The sequence below is a fragment of the Canis lupus genome, chromosome 34 (assembly GCF_003254725.2).
Source record: "Canis lupus dingo isolate Sandy chromosome 34, ASM325472v2, whole genome shotgun sequence".
Lineage (NCBI taxonomy): Eukaryota > Metazoa > Chordata > Mammalia > Carnivora > Canidae > Canis > Canis lupus.
In genome coordinates, this window is record NC_064276.1 from 31,008,411 (window position 1) to 31,032,204 (window position 23,794).

General features: G+C 37.5%; 1 protein-coding gene and 1 long non-coding RNA gene across 2 annotated transcripts in view; one reads left to right on the forward strand and one right to left on the reverse strand.

The window, feature by feature from the left end:
- Positions 1-23,794, reverse strand: part of BCHE (butyrylcholinesterase) — a 65,211-nt gene that overhangs the window by 12,260 nt on the left and 29,157 nt on the right. The window lies entirely within an intron of this gene.
- The window catches only part of LOC112645909 (uncharacterized), a 32,770-nt gene that overhangs the window by 5,982 nt on the left and 2,994 nt on the right, over positions 1-23,794 (forward strand). Inside the window, exon 2 of the long non-coding RNA XR_007408067.1 lies at positions 1,041-1,379. This is a non-coding gene — a long non-coding RNA (uncharacterized LOC112645909). The remainder of the gene's footprint in view (positions 1-1,040; positions 1,380-23,794) is intronic.

Below are 23,794 nucleotides of genomic sequence, written 5' to 3' on the forward strand. Positions count from 1 at the left end.
AACTACTGGAATAATTTAGGTGAGAGATGATGGTTGCATGAACAGGGAGGTAGGAGTAGAAATTGAGACAAGTGTTTAGATCTTGAATGTATTTTGAAGGTATCTAACACCCTTGCAATTAGGCAATGGTGTAGAAATAGAGAGAAGGCAAGGATGGCACTAAGGATTCTGGCCAGAGAAATTGGAAGGATGAATGGAGTTGTCATTACTGAGATAGAAACTGCTGCAAGAACATGTTTGAAGGAAAATATTGAGAATTCAGCTCTTCACATATTAAATTTGAGATCCAAATACAGATTGGAATTTAGTAGTAACTTTTATTTTACTGAGGGAATCCCTGCCTTCCAAATGGATTCACAAGCTTTTTAATGTAGTATTTCTCAGGAACACCAAAATTGTGATGCAATTTCCAAATTTCAATATAGAAATGACATCTAGAAATATACACATGGTGATTTATTAATTCATAGGATACATAGCACATGTCACTTCCTGGATCGTAGCTCTTTGTTCTATGCTTATCCTACCATCTATTTAGATCTTCCCTTGATGACTCCATTAAAATAGCCAATCTTAATTTCCTCATATTTCTTTTTTTTTCCAATTTTCATTTAAATTCCAATTAGTTAACATACAGGGTAATATTAGTTTCAAGTGTACAATATAGTGTTTCAACACTTGCATCCAACACCCAGTACTTGCTACAGCAAGTGCCCTCCTTAGTCCCTATCACCTATTTTACCCAACCCCCACCCACCTTCTCTCTGGGTTTGTTCTCAGTTTGTTCTCTAGAGTTAAGAGTCTATTTCTTGGTTTGCCTCCCTCTCTTTTTTCTTTTCCTTTTGTTTATTTGTTTGTCTCTTGAATTCCACATATGAATGAAATTATATGGTATTTGTCTTTCTCTGTCTGACTTATTTCACTTAGTAATTTCTAACTCCAACCATGTTGTTACCAATGGCAAGATTTCATTATTTTTTATGGCTGAGAAATATTCAAAACTGATTTTAACTGTAATTTTTTTTCTTCCCTTATTACAGAGTGCTATGGTCTGAATGGTTGTGTGCTCCTGAAATAAGGTGATGGTACTAGGAGCTAGAGACTTTGGGAGATGTTTTAGCTGTAAGGGCAGGCCCTCACGAATGGGATTGGGGCCTTTATCTAAGAGGCTTCAGAGGGATTCTTTGTCCCTTCCACTATATGAGGACACAGTGAGAAGGAGCTGGCTATCCATTGGGTCCTCACCAGAAGGAGACCATGCTAGTGACTTAATCTTGGACTTCTAGTCTCCAGAACTGTCAACAATAAATTTCTGTCATTTATAAACTAACACATCTATGATATTTTGTTATAGTGGCCAGAATGGATCAAGACAGAGGGTAAGTTCCATGCAAAACATCATTTGGCTGTTTTGTTTACAACCTGGAATTATGCCTGTCTTATAGTATCTAGGCAAGAAATATGAATAGAAAAATAAGAAACATCACAACGGATAGTTCAAGTTAGCTCATTTTTGTTTAACTATTGTGAATCTTCACATTTAAAAACTACCACCACGTGAGAAATTATACTCAAAGATGATCTTTTCTTCAATTTTAGTAAAATCAGTATCTGGATCCAAATAATATGAAATTATTCTTCAAATAAGTTTTTTAATATGGCTATAAGAGACCATGGGATAGTTTTAACACATGCCTTACACGTAAACTATTTTTATTATGATAGTTTAACATGTAAATAAGATAATTGATAACATAAACTTGTGCCTAGAAGATTGACATTTAACAAGGGAGATGTGCAGATTTAGTATTATTAGAAAAAGAATTAGGAACCAATTGAGCAAAAAGAAAATAAAAAGGAGACATTTATTTAGTATGATTAGTAGTTGTATAACAACAATGAAATTTTCACAAGATGCTTCTGTTATTTTGACATATTTATATAAAGAACAGGCAAAGAAATTTTCAAATAGTAAACAAACTTTAATATTTAACTATATGATGATAAATATGAATCCACAATATAATCTTTCAGAAAAATATGAAGACACTGGTAAAACAGTGGTGCTGCTAAATAGCAAAGGATAAAATCCTGTTTCTCTCAAGATCATATTTTTTGCTTCATTTTGTATAGGAAACTCCTTAGGATAAATACAGACATTAAAGACATTTTGAAGTAGTTTTTGATTCCTTCTAGAGGAATTTTATGTGACTATATTATATCTATAAATTTGACCAAGTGCCATTGCTGATTTCATTTAAGTGTTTTAGAATCTCTTCAATCTTTAAAACTGACCCAACAATAGTTTTCTTAAATGAAAAAAAGTAATTGTACACTTATTCTTAATCATATAACTGACTAAATATCACTGAATTCTATTCAATGCAACTTAGTATTAATTCATGAATGCATTCTCAATAATTTATTCATATTGGCTCCATTTGATTGGTTTCATAAAACTTATACTGAATTTTCTGGTTTCCAATCAGCTTCTAAGATGAATCTTTAAAGACAAATATAATCATTTAAATATTTTTTTGCGGCGAGGAGCCGGGCTGAGGCCGGCGCGAGTGTCCCCAGGACAGGAGAGGCCCGTCCCGGAGGAGCAGGAGCTGCACCGACCTTCCCGGGGGAAAGGGGCTCGTGGGGAGTTGGAGCAGGACCCAGGAGGGCGGGGATGCCCTCGGGCTCCCGGGGACAGTAACAGCAACCGCGCGCCCAGGAGAGTGCGCCGAGCTCCCTAAGGGCTGCAGCGCGCACGGCGGGACCCGGCGGGACCCGGAGCAGCTGGAGGGGCTCGGGCGGCGGCTCCGCGGAGGGGGCTGCGCGGCCCCGGGAGCAGCTCGGAGGGGCTCGGGCAGAGTAAGAGGCTCCGTGCGGAGGGGGCTGCGCGGTTCCAGGAGCAGCTCGGAGGGGCTCGGGCGGCGGCTCCGCGGAGGGGGTTGCGCGGCCCGGGAGCGTGAATCCAACAGCGCAGGCCCTGGAGCACAGGGCGCCGGGACACAGCCCAGGATCCCGCCTCCCCCGGGACAGGCAGAGGCCGGGAGGGCCCAGGACAGCGAGGACGCTCCTGCCCCAGCTGAGCACATCAGCGGCCCCGCCCGGAGCCTCCAGGCCCTGCAGACGGAGTTCCTGCCGGAGCTGAATCCAGGTTTCCAGAGCTGCCCCGCCACTGGGGCTGTTCCTCCTGCGGCCTCACGGGGTAAACAACCCCCACTGAGCCCTGCACCAGGCAGGGGCACAGCAGCTCCCCCAACTGCTAACACCTGAAAATCAGCACAGCAGGCCCCTCCCCCAGAACACCAGCTACACTGACGGACAACTTCCAGGAGAAGCCAAGGGACTTAAAGAACACAGAATCAGAAGATACTCCCCGGTGGTTCTTTTTTTGTTTGTTTGTTTTTGTTTTTGTTTTTGTTTTGTTTTGCTTTTTGATTTGTTTCCTTCCCCCACCCCCTTTTTTTCTCCTTTCTTTTTCTTTCTTTTTCTTTTTTTTTTTTCTTCCCTTTTTTTTTCTCTTTCTCTTTTCTTTCCTTCTTTCTCTCCTCTCTTTTTCTCTTTTTCCCAATACAACTTGCTTTGGCCACTCTGCACTGAGCAAAATGACTAGAAGGAAAACCTCACCTCAAAAGAAAGAATCAGAAACAGTCCTCTCTCCCACAGAGTTACAAAATCTGGATTACAATTCAATGTCAGAAAGCCAATTCAGAAGCACTATTATACAGCTACTGGTGGCTCTAGAAAAAAGTATAAAGGACTCAAGAGACTTCATGACTGCAGAATTTAGAGCTAATCAGGCAGAAATTAAAAATCAATTGAATGAGATGCAATCCAAACTAGAAGTCCTAACGACGAGGGTTAACGAGGTGGAAGAACGAGTGAGTGACCTAGAAGACAAGTTGATAGCAAAGAGGGAAGCTGAGGAAAAAAGAGACAAACAATTAAAAGACCATGAAGATAGATTAAGGGAAATAAACGACAGCCTGAGGAAGAAAAACCTACGTTTAATTGGGGTTCCCGAGGGCGCCGAAAGGGACAGAGGGCCAGAATATGTATTTGAACAAATTCTAGCTGAAAACTTTCCTAATCTGGGAAGGGAAACAGGCATTCAGATCCAGGAAATAGAGAGATCCCCCCCTAAAATCAATAAAAACCGTTCAACACCTCGACATTTAATTGTGAAGCTTGCAAATTCCAAAGATAAGGAGAAGATCCTTAAAGCAGCAAGAGACAAGAAATCCCTGACTTTTATGGGGAGGAGTATTAGGGTAACAGCAGACCTCTCCACAGAGACCTGGCAGGCCAGAAAGGGCTGGCAGGATATATTCAGGGTCCTAAATGAGAAGAACATGCAACCAAGAATACTTTATCCAGCAAGGCTCTCATTCAAAATGGAAGGAGAGATAAAGAGCTTCCAAGACAGGCAGCAACTAAAAGAATTATGTGACCTCCAAACCAGCTCTGCAAGAAATTTTAAGGGGGCCTCTTAAAATTCCCCTTTAAGAAGAAGTTCAGTGGAACAGTCCACAAAAACAAAGACTGAATAGATATCATGATGACACTAAACTCATATCTCTCAATAGTAACTCTGAATGTGAACGGGCTTAATGACCCCATCAAAAGGCGCAGGGTTTCAGACTGGATAAAAAAGCAGGACCCATCTATTTGCTGTCTACAAGAGACTCATTTTAGACAGAAGGACACCTACAGCCTGAAAATAAAAGGTTGGAGAACCATTTACCATTCGAATGGTCCTCAAAAGAAAGCAGGGGTAGCCATCCTTATATCAGATAAACTAAAATTTACCCCAAAGACTGTAGTGAGAGATGAAGAGGGACACTATATCATACTTAAAGGATCTATTCAACAAGAGGACTTAACAATCCTCAATATATATGCTCCGAATGTGGGAGCTGCCAAATATATAAATCAATTATTAACCAAAGTGAAGAAATACTTAGATAATAATACACTTATACTTGGTGACTTCAATCTAGCTCTTTCTATACTCGATAGGTCTTCTAAGCAAAACATCTCCAAAGAAACGAGAGCTTTAAATGATACACTGGACCAGATGGATTTCACAGATATCTACAGAACTTTACATCCAAACTCAACTGAATACACATTCTTCTCAAGCGCACATGGAACTTTCTCCAGAATAGACCACATATTGGGTCATAAATCGGGTCTGAACCGATACCAAAAGATTGGGATTGTCCCCTGCATATTCTCGGACCATAATGCCTTGAAATTAGAACTAAATCACAACAAGAAGTTTGGAAGGACCTCAAACACATGGAGGTTAAGGACCATCCTGCTAAAAGATAAAAGGGTCAACCAGGAAATTAAGGAAGAATTAAAAAGATTCATGGAAACTAATGAGAATGAAGATACAACCGTTCAAAATCTTTGGGATGCAGCAAAAGCAGTCCTAAGGGGGAAATACATCGCAATACAAGCATCCATTCAAAAACTGGAAAGAACTCAAATACAAAAGCTAACCTTACACATAAAGGAGCTAGAGAAAAAACAGCAAATAGATCCTACACCCAAGAGAAGAAGGGAGTTAATAAAGATTCGAGCAGAACTCAACGAAATCGAGACCAGAAGAACTGTGGAACAGATCAACAGAACCAGGAGTTGGTTCTTTGAAAGAATTAATAAGATAGATAAACCATTAGCCAGCCTTATTAAAAAGAAGAGAGAGAAGACTCAAATTAATAAAATCATGAATGAGAAAGGAGAGATCACTACCAACACCAAGGAAATACAAACGATTTTAAAAACATATTATGAACAGCTATACGCCAATAAATTAGGCAATCTAGAAGAAATGGACGCATTCCTGGAAAGCCACAAACTACCAAAACTGGAACAGGAAGAAATAGAAAACCTGAACAGGCCAATAACCAGGGAGGAAATTGAAGCAGTCATCAAAAACCTCCCAAGACACAAGAGTCCAGGGCCAGATGGCTTCCCAGGAGAATTTTATCAAACGTTTAAAGAAGAAATCATACCTATTCTCCTAAAGCTGTTTGGAAAGATAGAAAGAGATGGAGTACTTCCAAATTCGTTCTATGAAGCCAGCATCACCTTAATTCCAAAGCCAGACAAAGACCCTGCCAAAAAGGAGAATTACAGACCAATATCCCTGATGAACACGGATGCAAAAATTCTCAACAAGATACTGGCCAATAGGATCCAACAGTACATTAAGAAAATTATTCACCATGACCAAGTAGGATTTATCCCCGTGACACAAGGCTGGTTCAACACCCGTAAAACAATCAATGTGATTCATCATATCAGCAAGAGAAAAACCAAGAACCATATGATCCTCTCATTGGATGCAGAGAAAGCATTTGACAAAATACAGCATCCATTCCTGATCAAAACTCTTCAGAGTGTAGGGATAGAGGGAACATTCCTCGACATCTTAAAAGCCATCTATGAAAAGCCCACAGCAAATATCATTCTCAATGGGGAAGCACTGGGAGCCTTTCCCCTAAGATCAGGAACAAGACAGGGATGTCCACTCTCACCACTGCTATTCAACATAGTACTGGAAGTCCTAGCCTCAGCAATCAGACAACAAAAAGACATTAAAGGCATTCAAATTGGCAAAGAAGAAGTCAAACTCTCCCTCTTCGCCGATGACATGATACTCTACATAGAAAACCCAAAAGTCTCCACCCCAAGATTGCTAGAACTCATACAGCAATTCGGTAGCGTGGCAGGATACAAAATCAATGCCCAGAAGTCAGTGGCATTTCTATACACTAACAATGAGACTGAAGAAAGAGAAATTAAGGAGTCAATCCCATTTACAATTGCACCCAAAAGCATAAGATACCTAGGAATAAACCTCACCAAAGATGTAAAGGATCTATACCCTCAAAACTATAGAACACTTCTGAAAGAAATTGAGGAAGACACAAAGAGATGGAAAAATATACCATGCTCATGGATTGGCAGAATTAATATTGTGAAAATGTCAATGTTACCCAGGGCAATATACACGTTTAATGCAATCCCTATCAAAATACCATGGACTTTCTTCAGAGAGTTAGAACAAATTATTTTAAGATTTGTGTGGAATCAGAAAAGACCCCGAATAGCCAGGGGAATTTTAAAAAAGAAAACCATATCTGGGGGCATCACAATGCCAGATTTCAGGTTGTACTACAAAGCTGTGGTCATCAAGACAGTGTGGTACTGGCACAAAAACAGACACATAGATCAATGGAACAGAATAGAGAATCCAGAAGTGGACCCTGAACTTTATGGGCAACTAATATTCGATAAAGGAGGAAAGACTATCCATTGGAAGAAAGACAGTCTCTTCAATAAATGGTGCTGGGAAAATTGGACATCCACATGCAGAACAATGAAACTAGACCACTCTCTTTCACCATACACAAAGATAAACTCAAAATGGATGAAAGATCTAAATGTGAGACAAGATTCCATCAAAATCCTAGAGGAGAACACAGGCAACACCCTTTTTGAACTCGGCCATAGTAACTTCTTGCAAGATACATCCACGAAGGCAAAAGAAACAAAAGCAAAAATGAACTATTGGGACTTCATCAAGATAAGAAGCTTTTGCACAGCAAAGGATACAGTCAACAAAACTCAAAGACAACCTACAGAATGGGAGAAGATATTTGCAAATGACATATCAGATAAAGGGCTAGTTTCCAAGATCTATAAAGAACTTATTAAACTCAACACCAAAGAAACAAACAATCCAATCATGAAATGGGCAAAAGACATGAACAGAAATCTCACAGAGGAAGACATAGACATGGCCAACATGCATATGAGAAAATGCTCTGCATCACTGGCCATCAGGGAAATACAAATCAAAACTACAATGAGATACCACCTCACACCAGTGAGAATGGGGAAAATTAACAAGGCAGGAAACAACAAATGTTGGAGAGGATGCGGAGAAAAGGGAACCCTCTTACACTGTTGGTGGGAATGTGAACTGGTGCAGCCACTCTGGAAAGCTGTGTGGAGGTTCCTCAAACAGTTAAAAATATACCTGTCCTACGACCCAGCAGTTGCACTGTTGGGGATTTACCCCAAAGATACAAATGCAATGAAACGCCGGGACACCTGCACCCCGATGTTTCTAGCAGCAATGGCCACGATAGCCAAACTGTGGAAGGAGCCTCGGTGTCCAACGAAAGATGAATGGATAAAGAAGATGTGGTTTATGTATACAATGGAATATTACTCAGCTATTAGAAATGACAAATACCCACCATTTGCTTCAACGTGGATGGAACTGGAGGGTATTATGCTGAGTGAAGTAAGCCAGTCGGAGAAGGACAAACATTATATGTTCTCATTCATTTGGGGAATATAAATAATAGTGAAAGGGAATATAAGGGAAGGGAGAAGAAATGTGTGGGAAATATCAGAAAGGGAGACAGAACGTAAAGACTGCTAACTCTGGGAAACGAACTAGGGGTGGTAGAAGGGGAGGAGGGCGGGGGGTGGGAGTGAATGGGTGACGGGCACTGGGGGTTATTCTGTATGTTAGTAAATTGAACACTAATAAAAAAAAAAAAGAAAAAAAAATAAATATTTTTTTGCATATATAGACACATAAACACACAGGCATGCATATTTCCATGAATCTGAATCCCAGCATCGTGTGTATATGTGTATGTGTGTCTGTATGGATTCTGCAGCTTGAATATTAGAGGCAAAACAATTGAACAAATATCACTCACATACAAATTTAATTTATATCATCCTATTGAAACTCACAATAGATATACCATGTTATATAAGAGATTCTTTTTCTTTTTTTAAAGATTTTATTTATTTATTCATGAGAGACACACAGAGAGAGAGGCAGAGACAGAGGCAGAGGGAGAAGCAGGCTCCATGCAGGGAGCCCGACGTGGGACTCGATCCCAGGTCTCCAAGGTCATGCCTTGGGCTGAAGGCAGCGCTAAGCCGCTGAGCCACTGGGGCTGCCCTATACCATGTTATATAGATTTTGGGTTTTAGAGCAAATCACATCTTATTTACTTTTGCATATTCAGCATCTGTCATAAGGCTGCACAGAAAGTATATACTCTATAAATGCTTGCTGAAATACCTAACTGAATAGCCTTCAGAATTTTGGATATATTTTAGATTAATTCAGTATCAGTTATAAAATACTAAATTTTCACTGTATTAGGAGAGAGGAATTAAATTTAATCTCATGAGTTAAGATGACAAAGAAGGCTTGTAAATAATACTATTTTCAGATTGAAAACTTGAAAACTCATTGATTCTTCAGTGTCGGAAGTAATAATCCATTTGATGTCAAAGTCCTACATCAACTGGAGTCACAATATGCTTGAGTTTCTTGTAAGCCTTATTTACAAACTGAAACTCGATTCTTTTCCAAGGCTCATTTATGCCCCTCATCTGCCCTCACTGCAGTTCGTTAGAAAGATTTTTATGATTGTACTGTTTTCCCTCTGTAGGCAATCAGGGTAAAAATATTAGTTACTAAAGCAATATGTAGTGTATAATAATATAGTTGTGCATAGAAAGATTTTTATAAGTAGATTATTTGCAATTTATATTTAATGCAAATATTTAAATCTAGTTCACTTTTGTTATTTGCTTCCTTCTGCCTCCTGACATTTCCATTGCAAACTGTGGACATGAGAGAAGTAATGATTGAAGAACAATTCCCTAGATTCATTGGTTTGTTAAGTTTCCTCCTTACTTCAACAGGTTTGTTTTTCTAGGTAGGAACCTGGGTACCCAGAGGGGCAGGATTGTATTAGTACCTGAGAAGTTGTCCGTGATTCAGAAATGCTCTAACAAGGACTTCTTGCATCTGCACCTTTTGCGTGGGTAGAGTCCATGGTCAAGTTGGTTATTAAATTTTTATTATTTCATCATCCCTAAGTAGAGAATTGGGATACATTCTCAACCTCACCGAAAAATAGGGATACGGATCTTTATGAGAGAAAGAGACAACGGAAGAAGGGGAAGAGAGAGGAAGAGAATGGAAGAAAAGAAAAGAATCCTAAAGGAAATATGTAAACTGTATGATCCTGCAACCGAATCTGCTCAAAAGGCAAAACATATCAATGGGCTAAACCTTCTAGGGAAGAAAAAAAAAGGGATTTATTTTCACTCAACATTAATAAAAAGAAACAGGTGACATTTCCTTAAATAAATCCCATTAGGGAAGTGAGATATGTTTAATTGCAGATCATCTTCTAACTTTAAGAATAATTAGCAACTGCTGTAACTGAAGGTATGCAGATTCTAGGCTGAGGTGTCAGTCCCGGCAATAAGCATAGGCCAATTATGATATAAGGTAGCTAGAAATGTGCCATAAAAGTAGATGCCTGGGAAGTAAGAAAGAAACATCCTATTTAAAGGATAATCCTAAAAAGCCAAGCTGGTGAATATTGCGTATAAAGTGAGAGCTCTTGAGTACGTCCTGGTGTCAGGAGCCTTCTCTAAACCTTTGTTTTTTTATTTATTTTTTATTTTTTTAACTAATACCTAACAAAGAACCTGGCACTGATTATCAATCAGTATTGTTGGACTTAATTATATTTAAGAAAATAATAGAGAAGAGAGTAAATAAATATCCCAAATACACACAACTTGTTTCTCATTTAAATCCAAATCTAGATCTCCCTACACATCTTCACCTTTGCTGAGGTGTAGTATTTTTTTTTCCTATATTTGTAAGTAGGAAGAAGATGCTCACTTTAAGGCACATTTTCTGTTTCATAAGAACTTCTACACCTTAATTAGTATTTAAAAGTTCCATTGTACTTAACCTACTTTCCTAAATACTTCACTGGAATAGTTGGATAGAGTCATGCAAATAAATTGTTTCCCAATGCTCAGTTCCCATTTAGCAATTGGGTTGCCCTGCACATCTTCAGTTGTTCATCAGCTGAAAGGGCAAAAGGTTGCCAAACAAAAGATCTCTAAGATCTTTACTATTCTGGCAAAGTATGGTATGATGGATGAACAAAGCTTTCATGGTCTGGAAGATTATTCTTCCTTCTTTCCTCTGCATTGTTTGGACAGAAGGATTTGCTTATCTGGCCAGTTAAAGAGGAATACCAGACAATGTGTAGTCTCTTCCAAGGCTCCAGAAAATGAAAGAGGCTCCAGAAAATGAACTGGGCTGAGCACTAGACTGATTTATTGATTTATTTAGCATTTTAAAAAGTTTTTATTTAAATTCCAGTTAGTTAACATACAGGGTAATATAAGCTTCAGGTGCACAGTACAGCGATTCAGCACTTCCATGGCATCCCCAGTGCTAATCACAGGAAATGCCCTCCTTAATCCCCATCATCTATTGTACCCAACCTCCCACCCATCTGTCTTCTGGTAGCCATCAGTTTATTCTCTATGGTTAGGAGTCTATTTCTTGGTTGGCCTCCACTTCTCTTTCTTTCCCCCCTTTGTCTATTTCCTGAATTCCATATATGAATGAAATAATATGTATTTGTCTTTCTCTATCTGACTTATTCCTTAGCAGGATAATTTCTAGCTCCATCCACACTGTTGCAAATGACAAGATTTCATTATTTTTTTATGGAGGAGTAATATTCCATTATATGAATACACCACCACTTCTCTACCCATTTATCAGACAATGGATATTTGGGCTCTTTCTACAGTTTGGCTATTGTTGTTGCTGCTATAAATATCAGGGTGCATGTGCCCCTTTGAATCAATATTTTTATATCCTCTGGGTAAATACCTACTAGTGCAATTGCTGGATTCTTTACTGAGGAAACTTCATATTGTTTTCCAGAGTGGCTGTACCAGTTTGCATTCCCATCAACGTGTAAGAGGGTTCCCCTTTCTCCACATCCTCACCAACCCCTGTTGTATAGTGTGTTGTTGATTTTAGCCATTCTCACAGGTGTAAAGTGAAATCTCATGGTAGTTTTGATTTGTATTTTGTTGATGATCAGTGATGTTGAACATCTTCTCATGTGTTTCATGTTTTCATGTTTCCATATGTTTTCTTCGGAGAAATGTCTGTTCATGTCTTCTGCCCATTTTTAAATTGGCTATTCATGATTGGGTGTTGAGTTTTATAAGTTCTTTGTATGTTTTAGGTAGCAACTCTTTATCAAATATCTTCTTCCAACCTGTAGGTTGCCTTTTAGTTTCATTGACTATTTCCTCCACTGTGCAGAGGCTTAGAGAGAAGCAGAAACCTATTCTTCCTCTCTTTCTCTCCTCTTTCCTTCTTTTCTTTCTTCTTTTTTATTAGCTTGGCAAGTGCATCCAGATATCTTGCCTAATTTCCAAGTGTCAAAATGCACCATATTGTACCTATTTTGTTTTCTAGTGACAGTAGAGCAAGCGCTATCATTTGGATATGCTTACATGATTAGAGGCTACAGTCCAAGGGTCTGTAGAAAGTTCAAAAGCACTTTCACATAATGGCATCAATTACGGATAAGAACATAATCCCAAACTTGAAACAAATTGGCTTCTCTTTTGAGTCTTCAAATTCTACCAGTTTTGCTGTTCTTCGTGTTCATTTGCTCTAGTCTCTGCCATAAAATTAATGGCAGTGAGCCCACAGTTTCAGGAATAAGCCTAGGAAGTGCCAAGAAAAAGTCCTGGAAACTTAGTTTTGTAGTAGCATATATAAGTCTTAAAATAGCTGGATTTTAAGGGAACACTTAAACATTAGAAGGGACTTGGGAAATCAAATGCTCTAAGAAAATTATACAAAATTGTAATTATTGCAATTTTTTTTCCTTAATGGGTAGTTTGAGCTTATCAAATAATTCTCCTTGAATTCCAAGTTATTTTCCTTATATCACTATTCACTGGAGGTCCCTATAGTTGAGTAATCACTTCCATTAGACTGAAAAGCTCCATGAGAGCAGAGAACGTGACTGTTTGTTCATTCCAGTGCCTAATAAAGTCAGTGCTCAGTAAAGCTACTTGGTAAAGGTTTTACCTACTAGAACTTGCTTAAGTAAGCAAACCATTAAACTGATTGTACTGGAACTTGGTGTAATTTTATGTATAGATATGCAAATATAAATTTTTAATGTGCAAAGAAAGATTTAGCTAAATGATGGATATATTGCAAAAGAAAATTTAAAAAATATGTGTATGTGATTTTATTTATATACATATACAAGGCATTGTTTCTAGGGAAAATAAAGTAAAAGAAACAAATGTGCCACATTAAGGTACATGGAGAGCAATTAATATCATTTTTGGAGAAAACTGTCAGCATGAGAAATAATTTAAGTATATTTTATTGTAATATGCATACATACGGAGCTTCAAAATATGCTTAAATGAATTTTCCAAAGTGAGTACCCAAGCATATTGAATTTCAAAAACATGAAAATAGTTATACATACAAAATAGTCTTATTTTATTTCAATGAAAGGTGAAAACATTTGATCTAAGTGATATTAAATCTTTGTGAACATTGGAGAGATAACAGTACTTATGTGTTTGCTACCTACCATATAAAATATGATATTGTTTTTCAAGAATTTTTGTATTACATTAATCATTTGCCCAATAATTAGTAAATTAAATTTTTTCCTATCCACAGTTTCCATTATTTAAAACTTTTTTTCCGATCCACAGTTTCCATTATTTAAAACTTTTAAAACTTTTATTTATTTATTTTTTATTTTTTTATTTTTATTTTTTTTAAGATTTTATTTATTTATTCATGAGAGAGACACTGAGAGAGAGAGAGAGGCAGAGACACAGGCAGAGGAAGAAGCAGAGGGAGAAGCAGGCTCTGTGCAGGGAGCCCGATGTGGGACTCGATCCCGGGACTCCAGGATCATGCCCTGAGCCGAAGGCAGGCGCTAAACCACTGAGCCACTCAGGGATCCCCACTTTAAAACTTTTATTTTTTATTTTATTTTATTTTATTTATTTATTTATTTATTTTTTTACTTTAAAACTTTTAAAACCCATTTCAGTCTCCAATGATTTCTTATTAAAGTATTACATTTTACTATTTATTAGCATGGAGTTGGAAATATTTCATAATCAATGATTTTGCCATTCTTAACTCTTTTCTGGATATTTTTTTCTAACTTTTCTGTTACTTAAATATCTTTTTTTTTTTTTTTTTTTTTTTACTCAAAGATGAATAAGTTTCTTGAAATAATGCTGTCTAATCTCCTGTGCAGTGTTTTATTTTTTTCTAAATCTGCATAAAGCACTTTCCATAATAGGATGTGCCTCACATTCTGGTGAAGGTCATTCCAATCCCTGAGAATTTTATTCACTACTAACTCTACCTGATAGAACAGAACTGTATTCAGGTCCTACTAGAATTCCAGGCATGGGGGCTATTTTTTAGTCTTTCTCAGAGAGAAATAAGTGTTTTTTTTAATACTAAGCTAAAAAATATATCTATATGAATTTTGCACAAAGGTTCTCTGCTTTGTGTCTACATAGAATATACCTAAACTGTCTTTTATAATGCAATTTTTATTTTACTTAAAGCCAGATACACTCACCCCCTCAGCAAACACCTTTTTGTTGACCTTCAGAAGAAACATAAGCTTTTCATTTGTGAGACAATGAGGTTATTCTTAATCAAAGATGTATCACATTGATAGTGTTCTGTTGAATTTTTTAATCCACAAAAAATATCAAACTAGTTTTTCTTCAGGAAGCTGTTATTTATTCATTGAATTATATTGCATAGCTTGTGCCAGGAACTCCTCTCTAGACAATGGATATGGTAGTGAGTAGGACTGAGAAGGTCCATGATCACAGAGATCCATTATTTTAATTTGTGGAGATAGAGAATACATAAACAAAGTGATAGATATTAAAATAGATATTAAACATTCAGATAGTAATAATGTCTATGAAAGAAACAAGTAGTATAACCAACATTTTTGGGAAGTATGTACTAATTCAGAACTGGTTATTTACTGAGTCATAGAAAAGAGTCTGAGGTGAACTGAAGGATATTGAAAGCAAACCTTACTTTATGTGCTGCATCTTGACTCTAGCTTCCCGGCCTTTCCTTACAAAAGGAAATGTGGGAAGGATGAACAGAGTGGACTGTGCAGTTCTCATAGATGCTAAATACAGCTCAGACAATTCCTTCTAGACTCTTCCTTAGTGACGATGATGAATGTAACTTCTGAATGACTTGCAAATTGCAGTCAAGTCAGTCACAGGATTTTATTTCTTATATCCAAAGCAGATGTACCATAATAAGAGCTAAAAAGATAATTATTTTATGCTTGCAAGTAGGGTTTAATAACTTATGAATATAAAGGAAGTGTTCCTTGGACACTATTTCATGAATTTTATGCAAAAATATCTGAGGTAATGCTGAAGAATTAAAAATATTTTCTCTATTAAATTGTGTAGTATTTTATGATTAAAGCTAAAGAAATAATTATCTGGCTATGATCAGATATATTTTTAATATTTTATATGAATATATAATTATGAAGTAAATGTAAATTGTGAAATATAGCATCTAAAATTAATAAATATATGTATTTGAAATTACAAATCCTAAAATGTCCTTAATCTGAGAGGTGAGATTAGAAATTTTTTTTTTACATAGATATAGTAGCTATATAAAGAAGATAAGGAGTATCCCTGCCAACAATATATTTATCTCACCATTTATAGTTTTCTAAACTGTTATTTCAGGTACCATAATTTAGAAACAATTTTAGTATCAAGAAATGAGGCAGAAAGAAAAAAAAAAAAAGAAATGAGGCAGAAGGAGTATTTATTGAAAATGTTATAGGCTGCGTGACCTTAGGCACTTTGCCTAAACCCTCCAATCATCAACTTATTTGTAAAATAGGAATATGAATGCATTTTGCATAGGTTAGTTGTAAAGAATGCATGAAATTCCTATGCAAGACACTTAAAGTCATATCAGTGTCTTGATAAAATATTTAATAAATGACAAGTGTGATGATGAAGTGGATGACAACAGCAACAGTAAAGATAACAGTGTTCTACAACCACCAAAACCATTCTGGCTATTTCTTGCAGGCTTTCCACAGTAGGTTACATATGACTCACTGGACAAGTTTTCCTAATAAAGATGTGAGGTAGGTTTATTAGGGAAAGAGAGACCCAGAAGAACTAATCACCTTGGAAACTGTATGGCAAACATGGACTTCAGTATCAAATGTAACTTTCACTAATGACCATATCCTTTCTGGTCCATCATAGTTGAAAACTGAACGACAAAGCCAAAGGTACTTTTTGTTGGAGGTGAGAGAAAAACCAATAAATCCGCAGTTCAGCTTGTGCTTGAAATTTCAATTTCTTAAAAAAAGATTTTATTTATTTATTCATGAGAGACACAGAGAGAGGAGCAGAGACACAGGCAGAGGGCGAAGCTGGCTCCCTGTAGTGTGCTTGATGTGGGACTCGATTCCACGACCCCAGAATCACACCCTGAGCCAAAGACAGATGCTCAACCACTGAGCCACCCAGGTGCCCCTAGATTTTCACCTTTTAATGTGATTTATTTCAATATTTTTAAAATTAAAAATAAAATAGTGTTTCCTCTTTTAAACATACTTGTAATTTTAAAAAATCTTCATTCCAGCTTTTTTAGAAAACACATTCCTTCAGACGTGCATTTCCAGTAATTTATCTCATCTGCTCATCGAAGAAAATATTATTCATGATAGAATTTTTTACAGATTTATATATTTATTTATTTGAGAGACAGAGAGGGAGAGCAAGCATGAGTGGGGAGGGTATGCAAAAGAGAGAGGGAAAGGGAGAAAGTCTCCAGCAGACCCCCTGCTGAGGGTGGATTCCCACAGGGTCAATCTCAGGACCCTGAGATTATGACCTCAGCTGAAATCAGGTGTTAGATCTTACCCACTAGCCCTTTCCCGGCCAGCACCCATGTGACAGCTTTTAATTTAAATACATAACTTTATGCTATGTCTCTTTTGCTACTACCATAATTTTTTTTCTTATATTAACCAACTTTTTGTCGGTGTGGCTTGAGAAAATATTTTACATGTGTTTCTGTTTCCTATGCTGTAAAGCAGTGATTCTTAATGGGCAGAGAAACAAGAGAGGAGAAATCAGTGGTGATAACTCTATTTAAGGGTTGTTCAGATTTATTTGCAGGACTTTTTAAAATTGCCCATGCTCACCTAGAGATTTTTATCAAGGTGTATGTTCTCTTCCCTATCTTTACAGTCCCTGTCATTATGCCCTAATATTCCAGAGGCAAGTTGTTATTCAAATGTTTGCAATGAACTAAAAATCAAACTGCCCTTTGGTTCTGGATTCGCAAGGGATAACTTTGACTCAAATTTTTTTTTTAAGATTTTGTTTATTTATTCATGAGAAACACAGAGAGAGAGGCAGAGACAGAGACAGAGGGAGAAACAGACTCCCTGTGGGGTGCCCCATTCAGGACTCGATCCCAGGACCCCGGGATCACCCACTGAGCTGAAGGGAGATGCTCCACCACTGAGCCACCCAGGTGCCCCAACTTTGACTCAAATTTTCTTTCTGCCTCTGTCTGTTCCCTTGACAAACGTATCCATTCTCAATTGTAACTATTCTTGTCCATGATGTCTCTCTCCAGATTCAGTTCCTACAAACACTTTGCAGGGCTCTAGTCATGAAATCCCAGCCACCGCATATACACCTACATGCATCATTCTGCTTTTCCTCCAATTCTATGGGACCACACCATATTTAACCTCCACAAAGGCACTTTCTGTGTTCTCAGATTCAATTAATGTCCCCAACTTGCTCCCAGTATCACATTATACCCCGAGGGGCTGCATAGTACGTGGTTGGAAATCACAAGCTTTGAAAACCAGACATTACTACTAAAAACTGCTTGAACTTGCATGATGTTATACAATGTCTCAGAGCCTGTTTATCCATACATTTTTAATAAGTGATCTCAAGAGGACCACAAGGTTGGCTGGAGCATAGTGAGCAGGGAGAGGATCTTAATAGAGATAGCCAAAGAACATGTCTTATAGGCCCTTTTAGATAATGATAAGAAATTTAGATTTTATTCTAGATAAAATAAGAAATCACTAGAGAGCTATTATCTAGGCAGATCTGGCTAACATTTTAAAAAGATAACAGCAACTATAAAGAAGGAGAATAAACTATAAAGAGACAACAGAGGGACCAGGGAGATTGGCTATTGTACTAAACCACAAGAGCTACAACGGTGGCATAGAACAGGCTTATTTCTGAAAACAGTGAGACCTAGATTATATTTAGATCATTTTTGAAGATTGAGCTGATAGAATTTGCTGATATAGAATGGAGGAACTAAGGATTTAAAAAGAGGGAAGGTTTAAGTTTTAAACAACTTATAAATGTATGAAACATTTCCAGACCCATAAGTGGAATTAATGAACATATACAGTGTTTAGCATCATAGAAATAGGTAAGATTACTTAGGGAAGAGTATAGAGAAAGAAAAGGAAAGAGATCTAAGAACTGAGCTCTGGAGAGCTTTAGACCTAGGGAAGTTGAGAAGAATCCATTCGATTACTTATTTACTCCTTGACTACCTATTATGTGCCCAACAATGTTACATGTCCTGGATATACAGTTCTGAGCCAAATAAACAAAATCTCTATTTTTCTGGGTCTCATATTTTGATGGAGACTGAGATGATGAATAAGATTAACCTGCTAAATAATACATGTTAAGAGGACAAACATACGTAGAGAAGGAAAATGTTAAACCCATAGAAAATTGAGAGTGTGTTAAGGCAGCTGGGAAAGGCTCCAATGAAAAAGTGACTTTTGAGTGACTTGAAGAAAATGGAGGGTATATTCATGCAAATATCCGGAGAAGGAGGCAAAGAGATCAGTGAGGAACACTCTGTAGAAGTTCTGAGCATAAATGTGTGAGGGTGCCTTCAAGAAACAGCAAGGAAACATCAAGGTGTGGAATAGAGATGCTCTGTTGAGAACAGATGAAAGTTGGAGTGAACCCAAGAAAACAAATACCAGCAGAAAGCTGGTGAAAAAAATACATATGGGACATGATGGTGGTTTGAACCCATGTAGTAGCAGTGAAGGAGTCAAGAGCCTTCCATCAACTCCTTCCACTCATTTATTTATTTTGTGCTGTAGTACAGACACTACATTCTTCACCTAAGTGATTTATTTATTTATTTATTTTAAAAGATTTTATTTATTTATTAATGAGAGGCAGAGAGAGAGAGAGAGACAGAGACACAAGCAGAGGGAGAAGCGCTCCATGCAGGGAGCCCGATGTGGGACTCGATCCCGGGTCTCCAGGATCAGGCCCTAGGCCAAAGGCTGCACTAAACCGCTGAGCCACTCGGGCTGCCCCACCTAAGTGATTTAGCATGCATTTCCCTCTCCCTAAAATGGATATATTCCTACTTAGCTAAAACAACACCGTCACACCTAATAAATTTAACAACAATTTCTTAATATCCCTGAATGCCCAGCCTCTCCTGATGACTATTTTAGATTCAAAGATATGTAATGGGCATTAATGATTATAAGCAACATGTACTCTTTAAGAGAATTCTGGCTTGGTTATTTTCTGAAAGGTCAAGTTGACAGAATTTACTGACAAACTTGATGTGAAGAAGGTTAAAAAGGGAGACAGCAACATTGTCCTGAGGTTTTGGGCTTAGGCAAGTGGAAGAATGGAGCTGTTCTTAACTGAGATGAGAAAGCCTGTGAGGAGAATATGACAAGAAAAGTATGGCTCGTTAGTTTGTGACACTAACTATCTAAACAGACACAGACGTAAGGTCTGGAGTTCAGGGAGAGATCTGGTCTGCAGATACAACTTTGGGAGTCATTAGTATATTGATGGTAGTTCAAGAGATGAAGCTGGATGGGATCACCTATGGGATGAAAATGAACAGAAAAGAGAACACATCCAAGGACTAAGGTTGGGAATGCTCCAACATGCAGAGGTGAGAAGAGGAGAAACACCCAAGGGGACAAAAGTAATTTTGGAAAGGTTAGACAAAGCCTGGTGATGGCTGGGTTTGCAGGACCCAACGGGAGAGGATGCTTCCAGGAGGAGAGGATACATGAAGATCAAACACTGGTGACAGGTTAAGCAAGAAGATTGAGAAATGGTTATATAATTTACTGACCATTATGAGCCTGGTCAATTTGGGGCGACTGGGGTAATGGAATAGTTTAAATATACAATGAGTGAGGAAAAGTAGGCAATTGTTAGAGATAACTCAGAGAGTTTTGCTGTCAAAGAAAATAAGAAAATGAGAAAGTACCCATTGAACAATGTGAAGGCTTTTTTTAAAGATAAGAGATATTATATATTAATAAATAATAGGAATGATATGTAGAGAAAAATGATGATGAAAGGGAGAAGGAAAACAATTTAAAACAGAGTTCTTGCATAGTTAGGAGTGGAGGAGCTCTATGGAATCCTACTCGCTGTGGGGATGGGAGACAGAATGTTAACTACAGAAGGAGGAAGGGAGGGTGCACAGGCATGAGTTCTGATAGGCTGATTGATTCGGTGAGCTGACTGAGTCTGGGTTTATTTGTTTGTGTGTTCATTTGGTGTTACATGCAAGTTTTTAACTGAAAGTGTGACTGGAGGAGATATTTTTAAGCTTTGAAGAGTGAGAAAAATGTACATATTTGCTAGAGAAGCTGGAGAAATAAATTGGCTAGCGACACTAAACACCAGGTAACATTAAAGATCTTGATTTTTAAGGTCTTGAATTTATTAGCTCAGTGTGTGTGTGTGTGTGTGTGTGTGTGTGTGTGTGTGTGTGTGTGTGTTTACAGCCACATTAAACTGTTTGGTTGCAATTATATATTTAGACATAAATAAAGCTGTGTTTCCTGCAGGTGAAAAAGATTGAAAAGTGTCAAAGCATTGGATGGATTATTGTTATGAACACTGAGATAATTAAAAACGCTTACAGGATTTATGGTAGAGAGAGGGAAGTAGGCTAGATGCTAGAAATCTCCAGTGAATGAGTAGGATTCACCAGGGTTTATGCCGATGACTACAGCAAAAATGGGGAATGGGTAGCATAGTCTGAGAGTATTTCATAGACTTTGTTTCAGAATTGACTTACTCTGAGGGAAATGGGAGGAAAGATGTTTTGGAAACGGTGATGAGCACTCAGGAAGATATTTGTACAATTCTGTGTTACATGAATACTGGCATAAAAACACCCTCACTTGAATGGGCTGAAGGCTAAATGAAGTCTTCAGGATCAGCCAGGTATCAGTGAACACCAAAGAAAAGTTTAAAAACTGAAACTGCCATGAGTTTTGTTGCCAGACAGGGGATCCCAGAAGAGAGAGTTGGAGAGGTTTGGAAGCTTAGAAAAAGTGGACATTTGATTAGTGCATATTTCAGTATAGGTTCCAAAAGACGTACAAATATGTTTTCAAAGGGATTTTTAGTAAACACAAGATTGTTGCATAGTGGTATAAGATGTTTTATTACATATTTTGAATATTTAACTCGGTGTTTACACACTCATATGTATATAGGCAGAAGAAGAGACATTTATATTTTTTCATATGATTCTAAGAAACAGCACAGATGAATGACACCAATGGCCTAGATCATTAAATATAAAGGGCATTTTTTGGTGCTTATTTTGCTCATTTTTTTACCTTTCTTTAAAAAAAATGTACCCCCATTGTCTTTAGAAATGCCATAAATTTATTTTCTTTTCTCTTTCTAATTTTCTAGCCACTTCATTCTACTCTGAATTTTAGCTTCCTTTTCCTTTGCTTCCTAACATTGATTATTGTCAAGTATCATAGGCCCATTAGGCTTCTCACTGTACATAAAATATCTTACTGATTACCCTCATTTTAGTTGATTAAATCACTATTTATATCCAAGTACCTATCAACCTATTTCCTTGGGTGTTTCATAGGCACTAACTCAATGTATGAAGGACTGAACTCATTAATTTTTTTCTACTTTATTTATTTATTTATTTATTTATTTATTTATTTACTTTATTTACTTTATTTAAATTCAATTTGCCAACATATAGTGTAACACTCAGTGCTCATATCATCATGTGAACTCATTAATTTAGTCCTTTTATCCACATGTACCTAACTCTGGAAGAGGTCCTGACTACTTAAGTCTGAAAACTAGGTAACATTCATTGATTTCCCCTTCTTTTCAAATGCCCGATATATCTAAGTAATAATTACCAAACCCTATGGCTTATCTCCACTGAACTTCACAAATCTGGCAATTTGTGAGATCTGATTGGTCTTTTCATTCTCACCAGAATCCTTCTAATATAGGTTTATTATTGCTGTCCTGAATGATTGAAACACATCTCTAAATCATATTTCCTGTCACCTTTCTTGCTCATCTCTAGGCCATCCTTTACCCAGCAGACAGGATGATTTTAGTAAAATGCTAATTTATAGTAATTCTACCCAGACTTAAACAAGCAGAGAAACAACAAGACAAAATGTTTCCACATAGTACCCTTCTTTTTTTTTTTTAAATCTTTTTAATTTTTCATTTATTTATGATAGTCACAGAGAGAGAGAGAGAGAGAGAGAGAGAGAGAGGCAAAGACACAGGCAGAGGGAGAAGCAGGCTCCATGCAGGGAGCCCGATGTGGGATTCGATCCTGGGTCTCCAGGATCACGCCCTGGGCCAAAGACAGGCACTAAACCGCTACGCCACCCAGGGATCCCCACATAGTACCCTTCTGATATAATCCCAAGCTAGTAGGGTGGACACAATTATGATATCTCTGGTTTCTGTATATCTCTCCAGACTCATGTCCCTCCACATCAGCCTGCCTTCTTTTTTTCACTTCTTTTGCTCTATCATCTTTGGGTCTTTGCAAATACTATTTCATCTTCCCAAAGGACTCTCTCCTTGAGAAAGGTTTCCTTAAGACTCTAGGACAGACTTGAGGTTCTTCTAAGTTTTATTCCCCAGAAGTCTATTTTTCATACATAGTATATAACCCTTATCACTGGGCATGGTAAATTGCTATTTGCTGCTCTCTTTCAGCAGTAAGTGGCACCTCCTGGATGGTAGGTCTGCATTCTTTTCTGCAGTGTATTTCTACTGACTCTACAGCCTTTAGCAGTGCCTGGCCTATAATTAGTGCTCAATAGTTTCTTCAATGAATAAAATTATAAAATATTATAGAGATGTGGGGTAAAATTTAATATAAAATATCTGATTTTTTATAATCATAATTTTTGTTCATAATATTGCATGAAGCAAAAAGAGACTAGAAACAGATGCCCAAATAATTGTATAATCGTATCTTGACAATCATGATTATGTAGTTTATTTTAATCTGCCTGAATAATAGTCAAAATGGATGAAATATTGTTCTGATTGTTTTAATGACCAAACTAGGTTCTTCCCATGGCTGTGTTGCTTGAATATGCAAAACTCATTCGTTAAATCAGAGAAGAATAGTGTGACTAGAACACTGTAGTCTTATAGAAACAACTGTTATTTTATGTGGGCTATTGGGGGAGTTAGATGGATAACATTAAGCCAATATAACTGAAAAGAGGTACAAAAAATAACTAAACCCAATTTCTACCTGGTTTTATTTTTTTATTATTTTTTTTAATAAATTTTTATTTATTTATGATAGTCACAGAGAGAGAGAGAGAGAGAGAGAGTCAGAGACACAGGCAGAGGGAGAAGCAGGCTCCATGCCGGGAGCCCGACGTGGGATTCGATCCCAGGTCTCCAGGATCACGCCCTGGGCCAAAGGCAGGAGCCAAACCGCTGC